This window comes from Apodemus sylvaticus, chromosome 4 (genome assembly GCF_947179515.1).
Source record: "Apodemus sylvaticus chromosome 4, mApoSyl1.1, whole genome shotgun sequence".
Classification (NCBI taxonomy): domain Eukaryota; kingdom Metazoa; phylum Chordata; class Mammalia; order Rodentia; family Muridae; genus Apodemus; species Apodemus sylvaticus.
Window position 1 is genome coordinate 153,557,559 of NC_067475.1, and position 18,999 is coordinate 153,576,557.

The window sequence follows — 18,999 nt, forward strand, 5'->3', positions numbered from 1 at the left end:
CAGTACTCTCCTCCACCTCTCTTACTCAGGCACCTATATTCATGCAACAGATCCACTAGAATCACTTTATTAATTTTTTCTTCCAAACTACAATCAAAACGGCATTTTAAGTCCTGCACAATAATTTTGTTAATAGTAATTATTGTCCTATTTCTGTGAAAATGTACTCTACTAAATTATTTACATTAGGAAAATAGCTCATTTTTTTGAGGGCTCAAGATATCAACATACAGCAGTTCTAATGTCAGGAGGTTGTAGCTAGTGAAGTCGTTCACCTAATTCAGAAGCAGAGGACAATAAATGTTAATATTCAGTAAGTTTTTTCTTTTTAAACATCCCAGGAACCATGAAAGGAATAGTAGAACCTAGTTATACTATTGGTTTGGCCACCAGTTACTTAAGCATAGACAGAATCTAAGGACCATAAATACACCCTCAGTGTCATGTCCAGAATCTTTTTTCAGAGAGAATTCTAAATAGAATTCCATTAATGATCAGCATTAATCATCACACATGATAAGATTAAAGGTGAATCATGGCTTCAAAAAACATAGGAATGGTCAAAGGTTTTAGTGATCAGAGAAATGAGCAGAGTCTGAAGTAAAGGCCACCCAGAGACTGCCTTACCTGGGGATTCATCCTACAAACAGTCACCAAACCCCGACACTACAACAAGAAGCATGTACCAAAAGGAGCATGCCATGGCTGTCTCCAGATGGGCCCTGACAGAGCTCTATAAATACAGAGGCAGAAACTAGCAACCAACTATTGGACTGGGCTTGGAGTCACCAGTGGGAGGATCTGGAGGGTAGTCCGGAGTACCTGAAGGGGTTACAGCCCCATGGGAATAAGAATGACTTCAGACACTCAGACACCCCAAGACTCCCAGGGACTGAACCATCAGGATCAGTGGGAGGAGTGGTCTTTGGTCAGGTAAAGGCTCAATAGAGGCCCCAACAAAAGGAAACAGACTGGGGTGGGGGGTGGGGGTGAGGTGGGAATGTGTCAGGTAGAGGGACATACACATGGAGGCAAGTGATGGGAGGAGGGGTAGGGAATCTTTGGGGAGGGGGGCTTTCAGGAGGGGGGAAATTGGGAAAGGTTTTACCATTGGCAATGTAAATGAAGATACTCAATAGAAAAATAGATATTGAGAGAAAACAAAAACCAACAAAACAACAACAAAATGACCCCAGGATCCCACTTTACACCAATCAGATTGACTACATTCAAAAACCTCAGATGACAACCAGTGTTGTTGAGGATATGTAGAAAGAGGAACACTCCGCCATTGCTGGTGGAGTTGCAACCTGTTACAACCATTCTGGAAATCATTCTGGTGTTTATTTTGAAAAATGGAAATAGATCTACCTGATGACCTAGCAATACCACTCTTGAGAATATACCCAAATGATGCCCACCATGCCACAGAGGCACGTGTTCCACTACGTTCATAGCAACCTTGTGCTGCTAGGTATCTTAGATACCTAGAAGCTGGAAACAACCCAGATGTCCCACAACAAATCGATACAGAAAATGTTCATTTACACAACGGAATACTACTCAGCTGTTAAGCATGAGGACATCCTGAATTTTTCAAGCAAATGGAAGGAATTAGAAAATATTCTGAGTAAGGTATTCGGACACAAAAGGACACACTAATGTTCTCACTAATAAGCGGATATTAGCCAAAAAATGCATAATACCCAACATACAGTCCACAGACCTCAAAAAAGGTCAACAAGCTGAAGTGCACAAGTGAGGGCAACTCAGTCCCACTTGGGAGGGAGAAGAAAGCAATCACAAGTGGGGAAGAAGGGTGGGACCTGGGAAGGAAAGTGGACAGTGGTCAGGGGAGTCATGGGAGAGGGGAACCTGATCTAGGATGGGGAGAAGGAAAAGGACTGAAGCCCTGAGGGCCAGCACAAAGAATGTAAACAAGCAACCTTGGAAAGTAGAAGGTTAGGGGGCGGACCCTCCAGAATGTACCAGAGTCCTGGGAGGTGAGCGACTATCAGGCACTAAAGGGAGCAACCTTAGATGCCTGACAGTGGGGAGAGGGAACATAGCCCACCTCCAGCAGGAAGAAAGATAGGGCATCAAATGAGGGAGGGGCATCCCACAGTCACAACTCTGATCTGTAATTGTTCCTCTCTGAAACAACTGCAGAGATAGAAATGGAAAGGAGCCTGAGGAAAGAGCCAGAGATAGGCCCAAAGTGAGGTCTAGCTCAAGGGGAGGCTCTAAGGTCTGACACTATTACTGAGGCTATGGAGAGTTCACAATAAGGGACCTATCATGACTGCCCTCTGAATGATCCAACAAACAGCTGAAAGAATCAGATATAGACATTTGCACCCAACTAATGGATAGAAGCACCTGACTCCTGTTGTTGAATTAGGGAAGGATGAAAGCAGCTAAGGAAGGAGACCCAGTAGGATGACCAGCACTCTCAATCTGGACCTCTCAGATCTCTCAAACACTGAACCACCAAATAGGCAGCATACACCAGCTGACATGAGGCCCCCAACACACTTACAAAAGAAACCTCCAGGTCTGTATTCATTCAGAGATGATGCACCTAACCCTCAAGAGACTCTAGGGCCCAGGGAGTTTAGAGGTCAGGTGGGCTGGAGGATGAGGACATCCATGTGGAGACAGCAGGGTGGGGAGGAGATATGGGATGTGGAAAGTTCTGAGAGTGGATGAGATGGGGGGATAAAATATTAAGTGTTAAAAAATACATAAATAAATGTTTAAATTATTTAGAATGCTACAGAAGGAATTGAGCTGATCTAGTAAATTAGTGTGATAAATTTTCAAGTCTACGGCCTCACTACTTCCATAAATCTGACTTAAATTTCTAGCCCCAGCCATGGGAGGTTGAGTGCCTTTTGCCAAAGAAATCTTACAGCAATATGTCTAAATTCAACTGATTCTAGCGGTTTATGACTTAGCAACGTCTACGTTGAAAATGAGTTTCTATGGTACATAAAATATTAGACATGTTGACATGTTAGGGAAGCAATTGACAGGAGTATTCTGCTTCTAACACCTATGAAGTGTGACAATAACCCGTACAGCCACATATCAGAATAGATGCAGTAAGTGTACTTACATGTCAGTAGTATTCAAGAAGGTTTTTTTGTAAGTGTAATTTAATTAATTTTTTGATATATTTTTTCTTTACATTTCAAATTATTTCCCCTTTCCTGGATCTCCCCTCTCAAAAAGTCCCATAAGCCCTCTTCCCGCCCCTTGTTACCTCATGAACCCCTTCCTGCTCCCCTTTCCTGGTATTCCCCTAAACTGCTGCACTGAGCCTTTCTAGGACTAGGGGCCTCTCCTTCCTTCTTCTTGGGCATCATTTGATATGTGAATTGTTTCTTGGGTATTCTGATCTTCTAGGCTAATAGCCGCTTATCAGCGAGTTCATACCACTGTGAGGTCAAGAACCTTTGATTGGACTTAAGTTTATTTTCGTTACCTCACAATTGAACAGTTTTGGGTCTTTCATTGGTTTCTCTGAAAAAAAATTTTAGTCTGTAGACTCTAAGAAGCCTGTTCTTTTCTACACTTGATCTTAGCCAAAAGGCCGAGAAGCAATAAACCTGTTCTTTTCTACTGAGATAAAGAAATGGACTGAGCCCAGATGTGAGAGAAGGTGTGCATGTGTGCGTGTGTGTGTGTGGGGGGGGGGCGTGCGTGCATGTGGGCGTGTCGGGTGGGGAGAAGCTGAGGAGTAGAGGGAGGGAAAACTATCAGAATATGTTGTATTAGAAAAGAATCTACTTAATAAAAAGCAGGAGGAAGAAAATATTCATCAGAAAAAAAAGGAATAAAAAGACCTAATTATTAAACCTCAAACTTTAATAGCAAGAAAATAAAATAGAATCATATTTTATACTTATTTTTTCTGTTTTTATGGTGAAGATGTAGAGGATAGAATGAATTCATTTAAGGAATGTATTTTATCCTTGACTATGATTCTGAACTAAGTATCATTGTGATGAGAAGTATAATATACTAATCTACAATACTGACTGACTTTCCTGTAGATGAAGCTTTCTGACTCTGTTCAGTAAAGCATATTTATTTTTAAAGTATCCTGTGATTTTTGCATGTTGGTCTCTACGGTTCATAGGGTTAATGAAGCTGAATTTTCACATATACCTTTGATAGGTTAAAAAAGAATAATGTATTGAGAATATTTGAGAATGAGTATGAATTTCAAAATGTTTTGTAAAAAATTACTTCTCTTCTTGGATAGATATTATTACTGATATCTATCTGTCTCTCATTTCATCTATCTATTTAGCTATTAACATATACTTTTCTGAGAATCTGTTATTTAATAAAAATGCCTATGGTTCAACAATTATTAAACTACATGATTTTAAAACCAAAAGACTGAAGAAGATGAAATGCACTTGTCACTTTGTCAGTTATAGCATAAGCTCTTGAATCTTGACTTCACAATGGCCTGTCACCCTGACTGCTAATGAATCCTTAGACTTCAGTGGTTGGTTTACCAACTGCAGTCTTCAGTTTGTTATATAGTGCCTAGAAGGAAAGCGATAATTTCATATCCATCGATTTGCTCTCAATTCCAGGCTCCACTGTAAAGGTATGTATATAGAAAGCAATTGTTAGCATAGCACAGGAGATGGAGAGGTTTGGAGAGGTGCAGGAATCTAGGTGGAGACTTTAAAATGTACAAGAATGTTTACTTTCCAGAATCAATGTTGATATCCTCATAGGAGCCACAGGAAAGACACACGGAACTGTCACCCGTGTCTGGACAAGATCAACTTCATGACTAATCTTTGAATGCTGGAGTGTTTGCTTGTTTGTACATGTGATTGTTTTTCTGCATTGAGAGTTATCTAGCTTATTATAATAGTTTTGACAGCTCAGCTGAACATCAGGATCATGAAAGCAGAGGTCTTTGGCTTGAGTTGTGGAGATTCATGCAACTACACTTTCAAATGCTAATATACTCCAGCTACTCATTTCTAAGTTTTCACCATTCAAGACAGTTTGGGGAAGGGACAAACATACGAAAAAGAAATTTCTGAAGGAAACTGACATATAGGACAATATAGGAAAGGCCAGGGTGTTCACAGGTATGAAAAGAAGTCTAGAATTTTTAATGATGTTTAATTTTTTAATTTCTTACTAAGTTTCCCATTAGCACATCATTTATGTTCAAAGTTACAATTAGTTTTTAATATCACATTCTTCCTTATTTTGAATTTCATACATGTATACAGTGTATTAAATCATCAGTATAAATGTTGCTATAATATTCCTCAGATCTTCTCTTTCAATATTATTTACTGTTTTTTTTTACTATCATAAACCTTTTAAAATTTAACATGAACATTGGTCTGATAACTTATCCACTGAGTACTTGTTCTGTTAGGTGGAGACCTGTATAAGGAGTATCTTATTTTTTCTATATGGAAACCCTTGTGAAGAAAGACATTGGAGGAATACATCAAAACTTGCTGTGCCAAAGCAACATAGAACTCACAAGTGGCAGGAAAAGGAATGAGAGACATCAATCTTTATTTAATGATGCATTGGTTGTGTCTAGTAATCTATTATTCTGTGCAACATGTATTCCTTACTATGAGAGGCTACACTTTAATTAGGCATTTTGTACAAAACTAAAATATTCTTTTCTTTTCTTTTTTTTTTTTTTAAGTTTATACTTACTTCATTACTTACTGATTGTAACTTTCTTTTCCTCTACTGTGTTTGGGGTTTGGCAGACACTCCCCTTTACATTTCTCAACTCATTTTGAGAAAAGTTTCAAACACATTTAAAAAAAATGAATTATTTACGGTGCCATCCTTGTAGTTGAATTTGGGAACAAATAACAACTTGAAAAGGAGGCAGATTCTGCTTATTCTCTTTTGTTGTAGATGTTAACTAGATATATTCTTTATTTATATTTCAAATATTATCTTCTTTCCTGCCCCCCACCCCCGTGAAAATCCCATGAGCTATCTCAGCTCTCCCTGTTCCCCAATCAAACCCCTCCTGCTTCCTTGTCCTGGTATTCCCCTATACTGCAGCACAGAACATTTATGGGCCTGTCCTCCCTTTGATGTCCAACAAGGCCATCCTCTGCTGCCTATGCTTCTGGAGTCATGGGTAACTTCATGTGTACTCTTTGGTTGATGGTTTTGTCCCTGGGAGCTCTGGGAGTGCTGGGTGGTTAAGAATTAGTCTGGGAAGAATAATGATTTTGGCTGACCAGATGCCCCAGGGTTCCCAGGGACTGAGCTATCAACCACAGGGTACACATGGTTCCAGCCAAAAGAGTGGCAGAGGAATGCCTTGTTGGGCTTCAGTAGGAGGACAGGTCTCTGGTCCTATAAATGCCCAATAGATGCCCCAGCATAGGAAAATCGAGGGGGGAGGGTAGGTGGTAGTGTGTTGTGTGGGGGACATATTCTTGGAAGCAGGGGGTGGGAGGATGGGTTGGGGTATTTCGGGGAGGGGAGGAAACTGGGAAAGGGTGTAACATTTGAAATGGAAATGAGGAATATATTCAATAAAAAGTGCAAAAAATTCCAAAAAAAAAAAAAAACCAATACAAAAAGAAAAGGAGGCAGATGTGCCATATCCCATTCACTGCTCTCCCTTGTCCCTGTGTGTGTATGTGTGTGTCTGTGTCTGTGTGTATGTGTGTGTTGGCTTGTTCCAATTCAATTATAATTATGTTTCTATTTATTTTATTTATTTGCCCTTTCTTTCTCCCTTTCCTTCCTTCTTTCTCTCTTTCATTCTTTTATTCTTTCTTTCTTTTGTTCTTTCTTTTTCTTTTTTTTCATTTATTTATTTATTTATTTACATTGCAAATGATTTCCCCTTTTCTGGGTCCCCACTCCCCGCAAGTCCCATAAGCCCTCTTCTGTCCCCCTATTCTTCCATCTACCCCTTCCCACTTCCCTGTTCTGGAATTCCCCTATACTCTTGCACTGACTCTTTCCAGAACCAGGGCTCACTCCGCCATTCTTTTTGGACATCATTTAATTTGTGGATTATGTCCTGGGTATTCAAAGTTTCTAGGCTAATATCCACTTATCAGTGAGTGCATACCATGATTGATCTTTTGAGACTGGGTTACCTCACTTAGTATGATGTTCTCCAGCTCCATCCATTTGTCTAAGAATTTCATGAATTCATTGTTTCTAATGGCTGAATAGTACTCCATTGTGTAAATATACCACATTTTTTGTATCTATTCCTCCGTTGAAGGACATCTAGGTTCTTTCCAGCTTCTGGCTACTACAAATAGGGCTGCTATGAACATAGTGGAGCATGTGTCCTTATTGCATGCTGAAGAATCCTCTGGATATATGCCCAGTAGTGGTTTTGTCATGGTTTCTCCATCTACAGTGATTGAGAGTTTCGCTGGGTATAGTAATCTTGGCTGGCATTTTTCTTCTCTTAGAGTCTGCATGAGATCTGCCCAGGATCTTCTAGCTTTCATGGTCTCTGGTGAGAAATCTGGTATAATTCTGATAGGTCTTCCTTTATATGTTACTTGCCCTTTTTCTCTTACTGCCCTAAGTATTCTTTCTTTCTTTAGTACATTTGGGGTTTTGATTATTATGTGACAGGAGTTATTTCTGTTCTGGTCCAGTCTGTTTGGAGTTCTGTAGGCTTCTTGTATATTCATGGGCATCTCTCTTTAGGTTAGGGAAGTTTTCTTCCATAATATTGTTGAAGATATTTGATGACCCTTTAAGTTGTAGATCTTCACACTCATCAATACCTATGATCCTTAGATTTGGCTTTCTCATTGTGTCCTGGATTTCCTGGATATTTTGGGTTACAAGCTTTTTGCATTTTGCATTTTCTTTAACTGTTGAGTCCATGGTTTCTATGGTATCTTCGGCATCTGAGATTCTTTCTTCTATCTCTTGTATTCTGTTGTTGATATTTGCATCTATGGTCCCTGATTTCTTCTCAAGGTTTTCTATCTCCAAAGTTGTCTCCCTTTGTGCTTTCTTAGTTGTTCCTACTTCTGTTTTTAGATCCTGAAAATTTTTGCTCAGTTCTGTCATTTGCTTGTTTGTGTTTTCCTCTAATTCTTTAAGCGATTTTTGTGTTTCCTCTTTCATGACTTCTGCCTGTTGATCAAGGTTCTCCTGTATTTCTTTAAGTGATTTTTGCGTTTCTTCCTTATTGGCTTTTGTATTCTCCTGAATTTCTTTCAATGATTTTTGTGTTTCCCTTGTAAGGGCTTCTAATTTTTGATCCATTTTCTCCTGAATTTCTTTAAGTATGTTCTTCATGTGTTCCTGTACTAGCATAATGACTAGTGATTTTAAATCCAAATCTTGTTTTTCTGGTGTGTTGGGGTATCCAGGACTTGCTAATGTTGGAGAATTGGGTTCAGATGCTGCCATAATGCCTTGGTTTCTGTTAGTAACGTTCCTACGTTTGCCTTCAGCCATCTGGTCTCCCAGGAGTTAGATGGTCTTATTGTCACTGGCTGGAGCTTCAACCTACTGTGGATCTTTAAGGGTATTTCTGCAACACTGGATGACTGGGTTTCTTCTGGCACAGATTACTGATATGCTGGCTTCCTCTTTTGTGCCTTTGGAGCCCTTCTCAATCTTGGCTCAAGCAATGCTATACTTAGGTTGTCAAGGTCAACCAGGTGTTCTCTGTCTGCTCTATTATGGAGGGAAGAAGTTGTGGTGGGGGTCACTCCCTCTGTTGATTCTCACATAGGACCCAGGTCCTACGATGGACTGGCTTGCAGATGAACCGCCTATGTGCTCAGTTCCTGAGTGCAGGAAGACCCCTGGTGGTTTGCACCACCAGAAATCTAAAGCTCAGGGTGTTACAGTACCTAGTGATCCTTTTGTGTCCCTGCAGACAGCAAATATGGCAGCGGGGCTTCTCTCCTTCCACAGCTTCCTGGGCAGGACACGGGCCCGAGCCTGGCGGGCTGGCAGACAAAAGCCGCCTATGTGCTCAGTTCCTGAGTGCAGGCAGACCCCTGGCAGTTTGCACCACCAGAAATCTAAGGCTCGGGATGTTACAGTGCCTAGTGATCCTTTTGTGTCCCTGCAGACAGCATATTTGGCTTCTGGGCTTCTCTCCTTCCACAGCTTCCTGAGCCCGGTGGGCTGGCAGACAAAAGCCGCCTATGTGCTCAGTTCCTGAGTGCAGGCAGACCCCTGACGGTTTGCACCACCAGAAATCTAAGGCTCCTTTTCTTTCTATCTTAACCTCCTTCCTTCTTTGCTTTCCTACCTCTCTCCTTCTGTCCATCTTTCTCTCTCTGTCTCTCTTTCTCTGTCTCTCTTTCTCTCTGTCTCTCTCTCTATCTCTCTCTGTCTCTCTATCTCTCTGTCTCCCTGTTTAACTGCCCCCCCCTCCATCTCTTTCACACTTTCTTTCAAGAAAGGACTGATCTCTCTATGGGGAACAGCACAACTGTGATCTCCTGACAGTTCCAGGTAAGCCAGAACTACATCATCATCACCATCATTTTACATTTGTATCTTCTCACCAAAAATAAAGGAAAGGGGAGTCAACTTGGCTAGCAGATAAAATTGATAAAATTAAATCATTAAAAACTCAAGTATGAAATTTCATCAGAAAGATGAAAATGGCCATCTTGTGGAACATCATGAAAGTAGCTTCTCCACCACCCTAACCTGACCTTACCACCACTTCTGCTTATTTCCAGCTCCTGAGTGCAGGAGTTACTGAGTTTAGGCAGTACAGAGTTTAGCATGGCAGGCAGGGACACACCTGGGGTCTGAAGACATGCAAGATCAACTGTCAGATTTAAGGCAGAAAAAAAGAAAGGAGAAAAAGACTGATCAAGGAATCAATAACTTTCAAATGGGCTTGGGTATTGGTAGTGGGAAAGGAGTTTCCATCCTTGGTGGTTAAAAGACACAGCCACATTGGAAAGTTTAAACTTTACATGTCCTGTTCACCTCTGAGACCTCAATATGGTGGCCAGGAAAATAGGCCTCTGAGCTGGCATAGTGGCACAAGCCTTTAATCCCAGAAGACACAGGCAGATCTCGAACTGGAGACTAGCCTGCCACATATAGTGAGTCCCAGACTGGCCAGGGATATACAATGAGGCCCTGTCCTTAAAAAATAAAACAAAACAAGAAAAGGAAAAAAAACTCCCACAAACCAACAAAAACACAAATCGTGCCTCTGATATCCAATCTGGGCAGCAGACCTGATTGTCAATCTGGGCAGCCAGGCTTCTGCATCTCCTCCTCCCTAACCTCACACGGAGGCTGCACTTGTGAACTCTTCTTCTCATCAGTGCCAGATGGAGCAGCACAGGCCTATTTATATGAGACAGGAAACTCCCTTCACCCATGCCTTTGACTGGACACCCGGCACTGATTGACTAAGTCTGTCGTACCCTATGTTAAAGACTGGTTCTTTTTCTTGCCTTCTCTCCTTTACAGAGGTCAGGCCAGCATCCTACTCTTGGGTGTTACCTGCTTCCTTTCCCTCTCTTCCTGAAACCCTTGCATTAATTCATCCAATGATCTTTCAGTATATCTCAACTTTTCTAAAAACTGGGTGGACAAAATAGTGCTTCATGAGCAAATGACCACCTCTTGATGAACAACTGATTGCTCCTAATCTACTGTTGGGCAAGTGTCCCAGATAGACATGCAACTGTGTTGATAACAAAATGAATTCTAGCAGGAATGAAGACATCTATCCTGAGTGTGAAGAAGCTGAAGGTTCTGTTTAGGTCAAAGGTCAAAGATGGCTCAGGGTAAAATAATAGGCAACATGAATTCTCTGGGATATCTCGAGGAACTAAAAGGATATTAGCCCCCCACTAAAGAACAGAGATAGTAATAACAGAGAGAGGTCACTGCCTCTCTCCTGAAGCTTCCAGAAAGACACTGTGATACTTGAGTCAAGGACCTGCATCTAGAAATTAGGAGTATGGCTTAATAGTTAAAAGCCCAAGTTCTAGGGACAAATAGTTTAGGTATGAATTTCAGCTCCTTTGTTTTCTGGTTATGTCAACTAAAGAAAATTATTTAATATTTCTATGCAACCTTTTCCTTATTTGTAAAATGGGAGTTTATAATAGAGTAATAGAATGTATGTGATTTCAGTATTTTAAGTATTACATTTTGGAAGATGCTTAGAATGCTTACCTTTTATGCAGTAAGCTCTAGACACTGGTTATTTCACTATTACTAGTAATTCATTTAAAGAGACACTTTCTTAGTATGGGGAAAGCACTAGCCTTGATTTCAGAGACTGCCAAAATATCACAACAGAAACATTGATTTTTGAATACTCTACTGAAAAAGAATACTGCGCTTCAAACCAAGGATGTCAGTAGTCTTTATTAGGTTAAATTATCGTAATCATGTACAACAAAAACGATTTTAAGTTTGAACAAAAAAGAGACAAGAGTTATTTAGGCTACTACAGATTACAAAGCAGGATATTCAAAGGGCTGTTTGGAGCCAGGCAGATGGTGGGCACCTGCAGTCCTAGCTCCTTGGAATATGCTGAGGTATTAAGCCCAGGAGTTTAGAGACCTGCCTGAGCAACATAGTGAGACTGTAATGGGATCTGTTGCCCTCTGCTGTTAGTTTGAATGAAGCTCACATACATGAAATCAATAAATAAACCTTTAAAAAATCTATTCTATCTGTACTCTAATTTTAAGGGGGTTGTTAATGCCTTGCTGGCGAGTTGGAGACAGTCCAGATTAGTTTGCAAATTTAGCTGTCAGAGGTCACTGTTAATGTATAAACAATGACAGTCTGCATGGCTGCAAAGGTCAGTGAATGTTGTTTAAATGATATACATTGCTTCTCTTACTGCTACTAATATCAGAATTTTCTAAATATGGACTGATAGCTTTTAGTTTTTTGTTTTGGATATTTGGTTAATATGTTTTGTCCCTGTCTCTCTGAAATTTGATTTTATATCATTTACAAAATGTTTTGTTTTAATTATATAAGGTAAAAATCTTTTTTTTTCTGGAAAAAAAAACCAGCTTAGGAGAGATGTGACATGGCATAGGAATTATTGTTATTATTATTATTATTATTATTATTATTGACTGTATGAGTCAATTTCTATAATTAGTTCTGCCTTATCTATGCACCTCATCTAATCATCACATTAGTTCATTTCTTTCAAGAATCCATACTAATGAAAATAATAGTTATGTGATATTTGAGCTGAGTTTTATGAGAAAATGAGTCAATATCCTTTCTACTTTCCCCTATTAAGCAACAACAAAACACAGATGTTAACCCTGCCTTTAACCACTTCCCCACTGGATTTCTGAGGCAGGGAGGGAAGACCTTTAAACCCCACTCCCATCCCCAAACAAGTTGACAAAGACAGAACTGGGAAGAAACTGGAGGTTTTTGACACCAGTCTTCCTTCACTTCTTGGAGCTCTGGATTTCAGAGCCTAAAGGATGCTGTGGTCCCATCCTCCCAGCGGATGTGGCCCAGTCTGGACTCAATGGAGCTTCAGGTCATTTTTTTCCTACGTGAGCTCCTAGGTTGGAGCTCTGGATCACTGAGGTCCAGAGGATGCTGTGGCCCAGGATTCCAAGGCAATGTTGCCCAGCTTGGGCTCACTAGAGCTTCAGAACCTTTTTGTTTTTGTTTTACTTCAGGAGCCACTCAGTTCCTGTGGCTGGGGATCTGAATTTCTGAATATGAAAGAATGCTATGGTCCCAGTTTCCAAGAGAAGTGGCCCATCCTGTTGGTGTCTCTGAAGCTTGGAGTCTTACTAGTTTGTTTTTGTCCTGTGGGACCCCTCTAACCCGAGATAACAACAACAATAACAACAACAATAATGTTGGATTTGATGTTGGAGAGGTCAATGTACAATAAATTCACAGAATAAGAAATTTAAAATGATCAGAATACACACAAATAATACACAGTGCCTGATTGTCACAAGCCACACCAGAGAATTCACTCATCCAAGTAAGTAAACACAGGAAACAGGAATCATAGCAAATGGAGCTTCAGGAACTGTGAGCCGTGAGCCATAGGGCAGAAAAACAGGTGGCCAGAAAAGCCAACAGCATTGAAGGGTCCTGTTCTTTAATGTCACCAACCAAAGAACAGTATGTTAATATATATCTGCATGCCAGGCGTTCCCTCTTTCTCCATGTTCGTTGTCACCTGGACTGAGTGAATGGTGGAGCTAAGGGCAAGGAGAGCACTTGTGTGTGCTGAAGATTCCTGTTTCTCCTCCATGACAGGTCCACTTGGTGTTTCTTTCACTGAGTTCCCAAATTTCCACAGGTCCTCGATTTGTGTGTCTCTGTTTGTCTGTCATGTAAATCCTAAGTGCACTACTTTGCCCTTTTCACAGCATTGCTGTCTGGGGTTAAGTCAGCAAGTTTTTGTTGTTGTTGTTCTTTGATGCCTTTTTATTTCTGAGCCTCCATCATTTGCTGCGTGGAGAAGTGCAGTTCTCAAAAATTTTTTGCTCTTTTTTTTGGTGGGGGGAGGAGGCTCTTTGTCCTGCTTTTTTTGTTGTTCTTGGTTTGGTTGCTTGAATTGTTCACTTTTGAATCTCAGCTTGCTCATTTTGTCCACAGAAGATCCAGCTTGTTGTTCCCTATAGCATCTGCCACTCTCCGTTTCTGTGGACTGATGTGGTGTTCTTGTACTCTCTTCTGGCTGGGACCTACACCATGCCATTTGAGAAATGGACACTCATGGGGAATAGTCATTCATTGCAAGTGGTGGCCACACTCCTCGTTCTGCCAGCAGGCCCCTGCCTCTCCTCCCTGTCAATGTTAATGGTGTGTAGAAGGCTGGGGTGTGGCTATTCAGCCCAAAGACTGTGATCCTCTATATATCTTAAGGTGGTTCATGGGGTCCCTGTGGACATCACGTTCTCTGTTATCCTCATGCAGTTCACTCACTTCCTGTGTTCCATTTAAACCTCTTCCCCAAGCCTGGAAGTGTGGTTGATTGATCCATTGTGGTACATGCCCTTCCCTTCCAGTTCATGTGTGTGCCATGCTTGCAGTCCTCTGGATGCTCAAATTGTACCCAGCAGTCAAAAACAGACCACTGATGATCTATGACTCTTATCAACCTAAGACAGAGGCATGAACTGAAATGCCTTATTTGTTTATTAATAAACACTAATATGGCCGTGTTTGCTTAAATAACACAAGTAATCTGCTAGTGTCCTCTGGGATGGGTAAGAGAGAGTATAGACACAGTCGTAAGCCAGATGCAGCAACCAACCACCATAATTCCCAGGAAGGACCATAGAGGATAAGTCAATCCAGTGCCCCAGTCCAGCTAATTTTTAATAAATAAATAGGAAGGAATTGAGCCCTTCCTCCAGCCTTGAGCAGGGTAATTCAGACCTTGTTTTGCCACAGTTGCCTACCTAGGGTGGAGCCTTCAGAACTAGGAGAAGTCTATTGTTCTTCCAGATCTGCAGCTTCCTGCAAGGAGCCAGCTACCCACTGAGCAGTTGAGCCTGTTTTCCTGACCAGATTCTGGCATATTGGGGGATGGGTTTCTCCCCTTTAAATTCAGAGTTATCCATTAAACATTGGGCCTTGATCAGAACATTGTCGGGGCTTCACAATTCTCTTTCTAGACCTTTCTCTTTCAGCACCCCCTGTCCCCTGCTCTCCTTCCAGGTGTACCCAGTTTGACCAAGGCTGTGGGATGGCAAACACTCCTGGAGCACATTTCATTGGTTCTGTGTGAAAAGCTTGAGGGATGTAAAAAGAAAGGACAATAGCTCTACCTGTGAGATACATCCTCAAATCTTGAGGGAGGAGGCATGGGCCACAATAAACTAAAAAACAAATGCTCACCCCACTGAAGACAGGAGTGGAGTGGGGATTCCCATGGCCAAACTACTGCAGAAGATGTTTAGAGCATGCCTTGGGGTGGGACTGTGCATCCATATAATTCCCTTCAGAGTATAGCAGGCCGCATCAACTCAGAAGTGAGCACCTTGATGGTCAAAGCCTGAAATGCTCCCTTAGCATCGGAAGGTTCTCAGATACCTAAAGAATGCAACTTTTTCTCATTGAGGGTGGAATGTACCCTCAGAGTACCCAATGAGCTCCAGACCACAACAACCATAAACTAGCTCCATGAGTGAAATGCAGCACATAAGACCTCCATGGGAAGTGTGGAGCATCCGCACTAAGGCCTGTCCTCCAGGGTATCCTGAGTGTTCGAGACCGGAGAGGGACAGATACTGGCCCCCCCACACAGTGTAGCAAAAGGTCATTGACAAAAAGAAACTAGCCTTTACCATTCAGCCCCTCTCTACATGGTCCTACAGAGGAATGCAGCAGCTTGGAGCAGACACTCATCCAAAAAAGGACTCCCTTTTCAGACAACGGGGAATGCCAGAGCCCCTTTTACCATACTTTCTTTTGGCCCCCTCAGGCCTCTTACTGCAAAATGGAGCACAGCTGACACACCAAGAAACAGAAAGCACCACCATCAATTCAGAAGTGAGTACCTTGAGGGTCAAAGCCTGGAATGCTCCAGGAGCACTGGGGAGTTCTCAAGCATGGGGCATTCCTGCAATGGACAGGGAGGACATGCATTGAAATGGATCAACCTCCCTTCTGGCCTTGGGGAAGAGGTTCAAATGGAACTCAGGAACAGAGTGAACTGTGTGAGGACTTCAAAGTACACATGTCCACAGGAAATCCAAGAACTACAGTGAGAAGTGCAGAGGTCACAGTGTTTAGGCCAGATAACTACACCCCTGTCTTACACATAACCTGATGGTGTAGGGAGGAGACATCCAAAGCTGGAAGACAACATGTGGAAAACACAACATTATACAACCCTTGCCACAGAATAAAATCAGTCTCTGGGGAAAAGTATAGCTCCAATTGCCACCGAAAAAAAGAAAGAAGGAAAGAAAGAAAAAAAGAAATGAAAGGAAGGAAGAAAGAAAGAAGTTAAACAGGACTTCATCTAAGTTCAAGAAACAATGACACTAGAGGGAAGATATAACTGTAAAATAAAAACCATAATCTTCTATTGCCTTGTTTTATTTTGTCTGGAGATAGCATTTCTCTTTGGGTAACAACGGCAGCCTTGGGACTTACTCTGTTGACTTAGCTAGCCTCAAACCCACAGAGCCACTTGCACCACCATGGCAAGACAAACACTAGAATATTTGTTCTTGTTCATTTATTTATTTATTTATTTATTCATTCATTCATTCATTTTTGATGTATATGCATGGCAATCTGCATATATGCCTACATGCCAGAAGAGGGCACCAGAACCTAGGAGGACCCTCTATGTGGCTCCCTTGGAATTGAACTCAAGCATCCATAGAAAGAGCATCAGATAGGTACCTTCCATCTGAGCCATCTCCAAAAGCTGTAATCTTCACTGGCCAATTAATGCTAATATCAGCACAAATGAAACATAATCAGTAATCACTCGAGGTTATTGATAAAAAGGTAAATTCTAATAAGATGGAGGGTAGATATCTTGTGTCATTTAAGGCATATAAATAATAAATGTTTGTCTTTTATCCAAAATCTAAATAATCAAGGTGGGGTAAGAACTCATGGGTTGGGATTAACAATTTCTACCACATACTGTTTTGTTTTTGTGTAACGTAAGTAGGAGTCTCCTCAGACATAAGTCTGGAAAGGTAAAATGGATAATTTTGAGGGGGTGGGACAGGGTGTATTTGACATAGGATTTGTCGGTGTGGAGAAATCCCTGTCAAGGAAGAAACTCAGTTCGTCTTTTGCTGCCTCTCTGAGACTGAGATTAAAAGCATTTATATCTACTCCCAATTTCTTGTTCTTTCTTCAACCCATGGAAGTTTTTGTGTTTGTTTGTTTATTTGTTTCTAATTTCTTGTTTTGTCATTTGATTGACCTCACCAAGATGTATGTTGCCATGTGGATGGTATCCATCTTTCCATCTTGGCTAATGACCTCCCGAAGATGGAAGCAGCCCTGTGACTTAATTTGGCAGGTCATATTTTTTTTTCCTCTGTTTAGTAATCTCTAGAGAACCAGAACCCAATTAAACCCAGTTTGAATGTGCAGAATTGTGAGGAAGCACCTAAAAGCAACCAGAAGTCTCATAAAATCCCAAGATACATGAATCAATCATTTGTATTTGTACAAAAATCGATGACGGAAGACCAGAGCCTCAGGTAGTATGCAGAAACATAGAGTGTTTATTCTGCAGAATCCAACAGCATGCAGGAGTCAACCATTCTCTAAAATGGGGACCCCGAAAAAGGTATGCATGCCTTCTTATAAGTAAACAAGGGAACTTTCTAGAAGCATTAGGTAATCTGCAATTTCATTGATGGGTGCTAGAGTCTAATAGGTGCTTCTTGTTCTATATTCCTGTGTCATGAACATTCAACCATGTGATGAAATAGGGCTGCCCAGCCCAGATGGTTTTTTCTGTGATATGGTATTTCCCAATCTTTGTGATTGTTCTCAAGCTGTTCTTGGGGATTTTATGATCTGTTCTGGATTTTATGGTCTGTTCTTTGAGCTCCTGTTTTATGACTTAGTATCTGGAATTTATGGTCAATGCCTGTAGCTTGTGTCTTATAACTTTTAAAAAATCAAACCTGATCCTTAAATGGAGGTAAATGAGGTCCTTAAAGGTAGATGAATGGGGTTTATATCGCCCTTTCAAATTTTAAGTCTTATTGATATTTTTCATTAAAATGCATAATAAGAGACAAACATAATTAATTGTCCTTGAGTCCTTCTACATACCAGGCAGACTTAGCTAGTTTTGGTTTATTTGAGATGGAGTTTCACTGTGTAGCCTTGAAAGACAGAGGCAGAAAGAACTATAGACAGACAATAAAGAGTGATTAAATAAATAGATAAATATAAATATTTATAGTTATTCTGGAAATCCTTCTGTAGGTAAGACAGACATAGAACCCAGAGATTCGATCGCACATTGGATAAGTGCAATACTGTATTGATTTCAGTAGTCTGATTGGTTGTTTTTTGTTTGTTTGTTTGTTTGTTTGTTTGTTTTTGCAGGAATTGTGGCCTAGTACATACTAAAAAAATAAATAAGTAAATCTCTTTCAAACACAAACATGCAGTGGGTAGTAAATAGGTAATAGAAAAACATACATGTGAGAGAGGGGACATGAACCAGTTTCAACAGCCCTCAATGCATGTCTCATTCATCTGTCTATGGAGGAGAGATTAGGGAAAGTTGCAGCATGGAAACCACAGAAGCTTCCAGAATCAAGGACCAGAACTATTTACTACATCAGCAGCTATTTGACTGAACCTTTAGATTCAAATGTTAGGGATTCTGACCCCTTCCTTGCATGCGAAAAGTAATGAAAGAAGCCATGGATCAAGGGCACAAGAAATTTGCAATTTGAATAGTTGTTGTTGTTGTCGTTGTTACTCATAGGTTTTTTTTAATTGTTTTTGTTGTTGTTGTTGTTAGTAGTGGTAGTTTGTTTATTTTTAAGTATCTCAAGGATATAAGCATTATTTTATCTGTATACCTTAGAGATAATCAAGTATCTATAAGTTAAAATGAGAAAACTAGCACACAAATGTATTGTATTTCCCATTGTTCTTATTTAACGTAACTAAGGAGTTCCTGAGACATAACTCTATAATACTAAAATGGCTGACAGAATCTTAACAAATAGCCCTTCTGGCTTTTCCCATTATGTTTCTATGTTTAATGGGTTTAAGTCCCTCCATACACAGGACAAGCAATTGTCACCTGACATGCAACTACAAATTTAATTTTAGCTGATCTGACTCCTTCATCTGGCTTCTGATAGAGTTACAGGCTGGCAATAAGCCAGGCAGGCAGGCATTTCCCTCTCCAAACACACAGACACACAAAACAATAATAAAATCAGGTCTACAGGCATGTTGGCCATCATTGGTTTCCAGGACTGTATATGCCCCAAGAATTGTAGATCAGGGCCAGAA

At 40.7% G+C, this 18,999-nt stretch overlaps 1 protein-coding gene and 1 pseudogene across 1 annotated transcript in view; one reads left to right on the forward strand and one right to left on the reverse strand.

Annotated features, from left to right (window-relative positions):
- Window positions 1-18,999, forward strand: part of LOC127683492 (rho GTPase-activating protein 20-like) — a 785,040-nt gene that overhangs the window by 97,320 nt on the left and 668,721 nt on the right. The window lies entirely within an intron of this gene.
- LOC127683984 (uncharacterized) lies at window positions 3,516-3,607 on the reverse strand (annotated as a pseudogene).